The sequence below is a fragment of the Enoplosus armatus genome, chromosome 21 (genome assembly GCF_043641665.1).
Source record: "Enoplosus armatus isolate fEnoArm2 chromosome 21, fEnoArm2.hap1, whole genome shotgun sequence".
NCBI lineage: Eukaryota > Metazoa > Chordata > Actinopteri > Centrarchiformes > Enoplosidae > Enoplosus > Enoplosus armatus.
The window spans coordinates 18,206,042-18,215,660 of NC_092200.1; positions in this window are offsets into that span (position 1 = coordinate 18,206,042).

Genomic DNA, 9,619 nt, shown 5'->3' on the forward strand with positions numbered 1-9,619 from the left:
TTGCTCGCTGCCTCTCTGCCTGGGTTTTGACTTTGTGCCCTTTTGGCTGTCTTGATTTAGCGTTTCGCTTGCGTACGTCTTCATGTTGATGAATCCCACGGCTTTGGTTGTTCTTTAAAGGTGTGTGGCTGCGGTTGATCGGGGTCGGTGGTGTTGCAGGCTTGTAAAAGTCGCCGCCTTTCGACCGAGTCCATTAAGCACAGACACTTTGCAAGCGGAGCGAAACAAATGAATGAGGCGTAACCTTTCGCCGCTGTCGGCCGGGAGCGAGGCTGCTTTGAGGAATGCCGGCTATCGTGGCATGTATCGTTTTACAACAGGTCGTCCTGAGTTAGTGGCGACGTGACTCATCGCTGAGATGACCAATCGGTGTGTGAGTCATGGTGTCTGGCCCAGCCGTTTAATACAACCAGAAGGTCACAACAAACCAACCGTGACAGATGTACAAGACATTAAAAAAAATAATAATAATAATAAGGCAGAAATTTGGTGTTTCAATATAAATACTGTAAATAAACCACACGAGTGAACCGTCATCCATTTTTACTTTCGGATCTAGAGATTTGGATCTGCTAGATTTGACTAAAAGTGTCTCACCTGACCTTTACTTAGTTTTCTCAGTTTCCGTGGAAATGGTTCAGGTCCATTCAAACGAGCAGACCCAGTCCGCAAATGAGGCCCGCACGACTTTGTGCTAAATCGCCTCATGGCTCGCAAACGGGAAGGCGGCACTGATGGGAAGTACTTGTCCTTTTATGCCCTGTCTTTGGGGGGGGGGCACTAACATTCCTTCGCTCATCTTCCATGAGTCCTGAAGGCCTGTTTCTTGACCCGGAGGTCTTGTCAACAGTTGGAATAAAACCATGTAAAAGTCAATAAAAGTGGTCATCACTGCTGTTCAAACGCCTAGTGCGGAGGAATACATGAAGCCTCCGTCAGTCAGGTGAAGTATACCATGTTTATTTGGTAGAGATACAGACAGGAAACGTGGGGAGAAAGAGGGGTGTGACCCAGGCCACCGGTCGTATGCGGCGAACACCAACAACAACACCTGCTTGAAAACGCACTACTTGCGGCTGTTGAACCGAAGGAACTATCTAACGAGAGCGTAAAAGCTTCAGAGCTGCTGAGTTAGCTGCTACTATCCTCCCCAGTTCCTTCCTCTGTACTACTAACCCCATTAACAGAACATTTAGCGATTTGATTTCAAGTTAACGTCAAAAAAAACCAAATCTGACACTGACAACAAAATCTGACACGTAAAAAAACAAAAGACGGTCGTCTACTGATAAATATGAAACTGGAAGCCATACAGCACATCTGTCCTCTCCCCCCCACCCCACCCCCACCCACCCCCCCGACTCCAGCAGAAACAAATCTCGGCAGGCCTAATGTAGGACACAGCGCAATGTACCTTTAAATAATTTGCCAGGCTCGTCATCCCTCCGAATGAGACGGCTTTAGCATTTCCAGTGTGTATTTCTAAATTATTGATCACAGCTGTCTGAATTATTCACCGTTAACTTGACATGACTGTACGGTTTGAGAGCGGTCCGTTAAAGCTCCTCGGAATGGTGATGCTGTCTGTCTTTTTACCGTTTTCAGTCTTTTTGGAAGGTATTAAAACCCATTTTGCCCCACTGGCAACAATTGTTGCCGAAGTATATCACTGTCATTTTCTATTCACAATAAAAAATCTCAAAGGTTCTAATGCATCTTTTTCCACTTATATGCTAGTGGACAACTTAGACTAAGGTTTTGATTTATAAAAAATAATTTCCAAGTGCTTCCTGTCACATCACATCACCTGTTTCCTGCTCCTTCCGGCTGAAGACATGGCGGATGCAAATCCTCCCGGAAAGAGGTCATTTTCATAGATTTCTTATGATTTTCCCCCCAAACATATTTATTATTATTTAATCATTGAAGTCTCTAGAGTAACCCTCCCCCAAAAAATTGTACCTGGGATAAATATTTTTTGGTTCATGGGCTTGTTTCTGTGAGTGGCAACAAAAGTTGCCAGTGGGCACATAGCTTGTCGCTAACTAAAGGAAAACACTGTCTGCAGGATTGCTCATAATTTACTTATTTTAAATTGTAGAATGATGTACAATGGCTCTTTTTAGTCCTCTTAGAATACTCTTCCTAGCTAAATAAATTCACAGGTATTCAAGGCCTGTGTCTATAGGATTTTGATACCGTACCATACATCATTTTCTTGCTAGCTGCTAAGCGATCTTTCTTTGTTAGCTAACATTAGGTTGTGTTTCACTGAGGTAAAACATTTTTTGATGTGCAGTTGGAGGTGCACTTTTCTTGACACACAAGTACTTACCATAGCCAATGCCCACACCTAAAACGCCGCAAATGGCAGAGGTCCTGGCCATGCTGCAGGACTCAAACTGTGGCGGACAGAGGTCCTGGCCCTGCAACACTGGCAGCAGGTGCCAGCGATGCAAGCAATGTGACGGACGCACATCATTTGCATGTGAAAAGTGTAATGTGCCGCTACATGTGGAGTGCTTCAAGAAGGACCACACTGTGTACAACATGAATGAAAGGTAACGGAATGTATGGGAAGAAATACGTTTTTAGAGATTTTATTTCCACCAACTTGTTCCCACCCTTGTTTGGCAGTTTTTCGATTGGCAGTGTGAATTCAATGTTTCAAACCTTTTGTTGTTATGTTTTAACCTGTTGGACAGTGTTTTTATATTATACAGACTTGGTCTGAGATGTAAATCTGTTACAAAAGTTATTTATGAATAAAGAAACCAGTTCAAATTGTTTGATGTTTTGAATTTTATACAGGGGGAACCAAGGTTTGAACCATGATCATTAGCTACCTTCCTGGGATGATAATATCCATTGGTATCCATTTACAGTTTTACTTTTTTTCTTTTGTTTTACACCCCCCACCCCCCCTCCACCTATTTGTTATTATTTATTATTACAATATTATTAATTTGTTATTACTATATTATTATTATTTCTATATTATTATTAGGTGACATTTGACCTAGTGACAAGCTGTGTGACTACTGGCAACAATTGTTGCCGGTCATAAAAATGCAATTTTCTTCAAAACAAAGTACAAAATGGAAGAAATAAATACATAACATGATTCAGAGGGAATCCAACTGATAAAATTATATGCCTTACAACTCCGAAAAAAATTTGGGCACAAATGGGTTAAGTGTTCGTTCACCCAACAGACGCGACGTCTGCGTAGGAGGGAGGTCGGCCTTTAACGCGGGAGACCTGTTTCTTTCGACATTCGCCGCTTTGACCGCGATGGCCCCCCAAAGTGGTCACTATGGTAACCATGACGACGAAGGTCCCTTAACTAAGCACTAATTTGAACCCACACCCCGAGGGCTATTTCACAAAACCTGGATTAAGCGGATTTTAAGCGGTCATCCTGGCTGAATTTAGCCGTGACTCGGTGTCATGGAAGCAGTGGCACATAAATGACCATTATTCTGCGCTGCTAGCCTAGTCTGTATGTATAAAACATGTTATTCCATGTTCTTATGTATGGATTTGTCCTCATTTTTTTTAACAGCCCGCATTAAAAATAGCACAGGCAGCTACATATTGCCGTCCAATTCGTCTTAACCATCGGAACCATTGTTATTCTTTTTAATAATTATTCGCGTGATGGTCATCGTCACAGTCATAGGTTTCATAATTGTACAAACATAGAGTACCGTACATTCATGACACAACATGTTTATTGACCTCTTTATTTAGCTGGGATCACATGCCTGCTGGGATCATGGGAGAGAACAAACATAATGATTAACACATCGTGTTACAGTCATGCTTACAGTGTGCATTGAAATCATCGCTTAGTTCCTCCTTTCTAGTTTCTGAATTTCCTCAGTGTCTTTCTGTGTTTTCTTAGTTGTTGTTTTTTGCGACATTTGATTTGCACCTTATTTTATTGATGTATATTGTATATATTTTTAGGCTTTTTCCCGTCCTTCTCGACATATGCTACGCCATCACCTCCTTCGTAAGCTTCCATTGTGAATCACAGGTAACTGGGCTATTTGTATGATACTTATGCAACTTGTGTGTTATGCATAAGCAAGGTAAAAACAGAAATTGTATACATTATCCCTGAGTTGTATACATAATCGAAAGAACTTGTTAAATATTTTCAAATCGGGTGGACGTTTATGCATCTATATATGGGAGGGTAAAAGTAGGATGAATGCGTTGCATTTACCAAAATAAAAATCTGCTGCAGGAGGATTTTCACTTTTGAAAACACAGCATCTCCGACAACAAGGTGTTTCCAAGAATAAATAATGAATCAACTGAAGATCATTACGCACACAAATAGAGACTCCTGCCTTCCTGCATGAACGACCAGCACTGTGTCGAGACAACGCCCGCCGTTTCATCGGTGAGCCATGTTTTCCATAATAAGGCAACTGCAGGACAAATCACGAGTTAAAGCCGTCACACGCCTGATCATCGCTTTTAGGTAAACTGCGCATGTTTTGGGTGAAACGTAGGTTAAAAAGGGCGGACTTCTTTGATACATTTGGCTCACCGTTTTGCATAATTCAAAAAGCTTTGCATCCGCGTCACGTGAGTCAATGTTGTCCGTGTATTTAGCTCGTATGGGTTGAAAACCTGATTGGGGGGCAGGGTCGACAATAAATTTGTCGTGTCGCAGGAATGCCGTGCCCCCTTGCTCCTACGCAGCCTTCATAGCCGGTATGAGTTCCTTGCGGTTTTCGGCAAACAGCGTCCGAGTAGTCCTTGTTGATGGTACACGTTTGTTCCTCTAAAATCGGCCTGGTTCTCACTCCAGTCGGTCGCCCCGGTCCGATCAAATCCCCGTGAAAGGGGTTTCCGCACCTTTAGCCTCTGGCTCGTTACCAGACTCTTGGAAACCCGTCGGTCACAATGTCGCTTCGTCGGGGGTTAACCGACCCTCCAAGTAGTCCATCTTCCAGCTAATAATTGAAACGTGAAGCTTTGAGGAAGGTTGCTTATCCTCGGGGATTACCTCGTCCACATCTGTTTGGGCGTAGTGGAGGTTTTCACGCAATCCGCTTATTTCTTGAATTGAGGCTTTAGAGTTTTTTTCGTGACGGACTTGAGGGTTGGTGGCTCGATTACGAGTCCATGTGTAGATTTTCAGCGAGGCTACTTAAGCAAAAAACGCTCCGGGTTTCAGGCCTGAGCAGAACAAACATGAACATGAAATGACGGCAGCCACATGGATGAGAGGACATACGTCGACTGGTTTCAATAGCAAACATTTATTCCAATCATTTGGACAACGGACAACTTGTCATCTACCCTGATCAACGTGCTCTGAATACTCAGTGTGATTGCTAGGTCTTTAAGAAATCAATACTTTGCTATTTTGACTGTTACACAAAAACGTAACTATTGAGCCTTTTTTTTTTTGTCTTTTTGAACTCAACTGATGGCAAATCAAAAAATTTTTTTTGTTTTACATTTTTTCTTTTTTTCTTGCTGCATAGAATTCATACAGCTGATCACAGTATCAGAAAACATGAATTATTCATCCAGGGACAACACAAGAGGCTACACATGCAGAGAATATCCGTTCACAGTTCTACCCATTGGATCTACACTTCTACCCATGTCCCACGTCACACTCTTTGATTTTTACGGGCCTTTTTCTTTCTTTTTTGTTATTTGGGACAGACTCTGCATCAGACAAATCATTTAAAACAATGCCATGGAAATATTCACGTCATCTCCAATCTATATGCTAAACGTGTTACTCTGGGGGGGGGGGGGATTTCTGCGATTTCTACGTGTCATCCTAAAGGAGTATTGACAACGTTAAGACTTTCACCTGAAGAATGCAACTTGCGCTTTGCACCCTCGCGTCGTGAAAGTACAGCTTTGTAAAGATGGCCATGATCGGGTGGTCACACAGGCTGGTTTATCATGTCATCGACATATCATGTGCTGCACGTAAAAAAATAATCTCCTTTGATATATCTACTGTGAGGAGGCTGGTATGGAAAGTGAATCGTGAGTAAATGAGTGCCAGATTGTTTCAGTGGGCGGCTGTATTAGAAATCATCAGTTCTTTGTTAACATTAGCCAAAAGGCTATCAAAACAGTAGGCCAGTTATTGATTTGTGTTAGTCGGCTGGTTAGGTCGCAGTGTGAGAAAGCACATGAGGACAATGCAGGATAAATCGAGGGAGGTTTTTCTTCATGTCATCAAATCTCGTGTGCAGACCCAAAGCCAACAACGACTTGATCCTACTGACAAACATTTTTCCGTGTATCCAAGCCTGATAGGATCTTATTCCTCTGTGTCATAGAGCCCATGAACACACACACACACACACACACACTGTAGTTCAGTTTGACTAAATCCCACACACACCGTCCTGCGGCCCCTAATACTCACAAGAGAACCACATGTGTATTATTCCTCGGCTAAAAATAGTCCCCAAGTTGTTTTAAATAAAAAAAAAAACTAAACTATATATTTTATTAGAGTTCAGTATTCAACAATGGGGTTAGAGCGGAGAGCCACAGAGGGCAGAGTAGGGAACTCAAAAAGAAATGAGAGAGGGACTAACACATTGTTGGTTTTGTTTGTTTTCATGGGATTTGCTGACAAGAAGAAAAACACAGTCAAAAGAAGTGAGAAGATAGTAAAGTACCACTGAATTGTCTTCACTGTTGTCCCTGTAGCATGGCGTTGGAGATGATCCTTTGGGAGAGGGTGTGTCTCCTGACAAGAAACTGTTACTCCCAGCTGTGTTGTACTTTGTACGCATTTGTGATTGTGGCCATGCGGTGGTTCGTGAGTCTAAATTCAAACAGGAAAGGCTTGCGTCGGACAGTCTAAGCGCGAGGGTTCATTCGGTAGGAAAGCCATCGCTATAAAAAACGCACCGCAGTACGACAGTGGAGAACACAACTGTTGGCCAAGCTGGCTCGCACGTCTGAAGTCAAACAAATGACACAAGCTTAGTTAACTCGTGCTAAAAAATGAAATCTTTGTGTTCCACAAATTCTAACAACACACATTTTGGGAGCGGTCAAAACTACTTTCGGTAATTGTGATGATACTGGGGGCAAGAAAATGATTCTGAGGTGCAGTTTAAAACCAAATCCAGTGATTTAAGTGCTTGATTTAAAAAAAAAAAGAAATAGAAAAAGAAAGACAAAAACACTGTATTTAAAATTGTCAATCCACCTGGAATACTTTAAAAATAAATATTTTCTTTTTGAGAGTTTTTTTTTGTTTGTTTTGTTTTAACATGTTTGTTAAATGATGTACACATTTCAATTCGTATGATGCAGAGTGAGTGGCAGTGTCATTGAACCAAAAGAAAGAAGAAAAAAAACAAACCCAGCCCGTAATAATAATTACCTGATGGGGTAACAGTATTTAGATAAATAAATAAAAAAAGATTGTCACATAACTAACTATGAAACACTGAAATAAAGAACATACTGTTAAACACTTCTGTAATTTCAAAGTAAAAGCACATTTATGATAAAAACATATTGTGATATGCACTATGTAAAAGTGGCCATGCAAATGTTACTGGGGTATATAATAAATCATGTACATATAATATAATGCAGGCTTGCTATACAAATACTGAAAAGTTACATCTGATGATACATATATATATCATCAGATATATATATATATATATAATATTTTCTGATGAAAAGTTCTAGCTTTGGCAAATTTTCTCACATAGTCACTCTTGCAAAATATTTTCAAAGGACAGTTGGGGCCATGTCTATACAGTGGGTGCTTATTTAACCACTGAGATACTAATGATTGATATGCACCATAAGGTAAACCATTATAAAGAATAGAATCAACTGGGAAACAGTCCTCATTTAGCTTTTTTTTTTTCCCACAGTCACTATCCTGTACGTACTGGGTATTCATTTAAAAAAAAAAACATTCAAAACAGAATATATTCTTTTCAGACAACTACTTTCACAGACGGTTGCTGAGAGAACTGGCAGCCTCTACTGGCCTCCACATAACATTTGACTTTACATTTACACTGGGTGGGATTTGGTAGAAAATAGAAAATCTGCTGGTTGCTTTATGGCACAAAAGTAAATTGCACAAAGCTGGAAGAAGGTGCTGTTCCTCAAGTGCATACGGCAGATGATGCGAGTGCTAAACCCAGCAAAAAAATCACCCGTCACATGCTCATTCTGTTCAGCCAGAAAGGCAAAGATGCCAAAAGGTTTTCATTTGACGGTGACAATTATACTGAGGTATTACAATTTAACAGCGATGTTGTATATTCTTGTCGGAAAAAATGCTACGTGTAGCACCTGTAAATGTAGGCTACAACAAACCAAGTTTGATTTTTGCTACCAAGAATTAAAGTCTGGAGTTATTTAAAAATGTTTTAAGAAAAAGATTAAAGAAACACTTCCAACATTTTATGAAATATATTTGCTTGCTATCTGAAGCCAGAGTCAGACAAGATCAATATCAGTCTCATCTCCCTTCGTCCAGTACAGAAATAGGTCTGGGATATATTTAGCCTAGCTTAGCAGAAAGACGGGGCTTTGTGCTAAGCTAGGCTAAACACATCCCTTTCTAAATGTTCTTTTATTGATGTCCTCAATGTTCCTCAACATAGAAACACGGGAGGCTCCGAGATAACTGTGACAATGCTGTAAGTGTATGTCATGGCCATCAGTTTTAATTATTTCAGCTTCGCTTCTGAGGATGTATGTTTTGGTTTTTTTTCTTCCGGTATTTGGCATTTGCTCATCTTTTCTGGTTTAACTGGGAGAGTTCTTCCGAGCCTCTGAGGTGTTTCAACCACCGGTCACTTAACCACGTCGATGCAAAAGATGCGTCGACGTAGATTCCCCCTAAAAACAGCTACCCAACTCCCTGACTCTGTTAAACGCATTTTGGCTGTGGATTTGACAGCAGCAAGTGTATTTTGCAAACTGCTCATTTGAAAGCTACAAAGACCGCTCTTAAGCAGACTGAAACCCGCCAAATTCAGTTGGGAAGCGTGAGGTCAAGTATTGCATTGAGTTTCGGAAACGTACGAATTATCTTATATTGTAAAGAAGCGTAATATTCCACTGTTTTGCTGCTATTCTTTTTTTGTGCTGTAGGTATGGGATTGACATGAACATCGAAATGTAAGTACAGGATATAAAGAGTAAGGTCAGGGTTTACAGTATACAAGGTACAGTAAACGCATATTTCAGTGCAAGTCACAGCATATTTGACTTCATAGCTACAGAAGGAATGCTAAGCACACTTATGGTTCAAAACAGTATTCTGTTGAGTGGAATCTGTACAGAAAAAGAGACAAAATACAAAACATATCTCTGTCACATTAATGTCATTGTTGTTCACTCTTTGTAAAATAATTAATTCTTTATCTATTCAAATTATATATTATGTTGTATAGTAAATAGTATTTTCTGGTGTAGCACCTTTTTCAAACATACACAATATTTACAGTGCAGGGGAGTAAACACTGGTTTCACAGCTATGATACAATTATTTTGCTGTAGTTTGCTACAGTTTGAACGTTACTGTGCTACTCGTTTTTTTTCTTTTATTTTTTGTGATGATTTATATCCA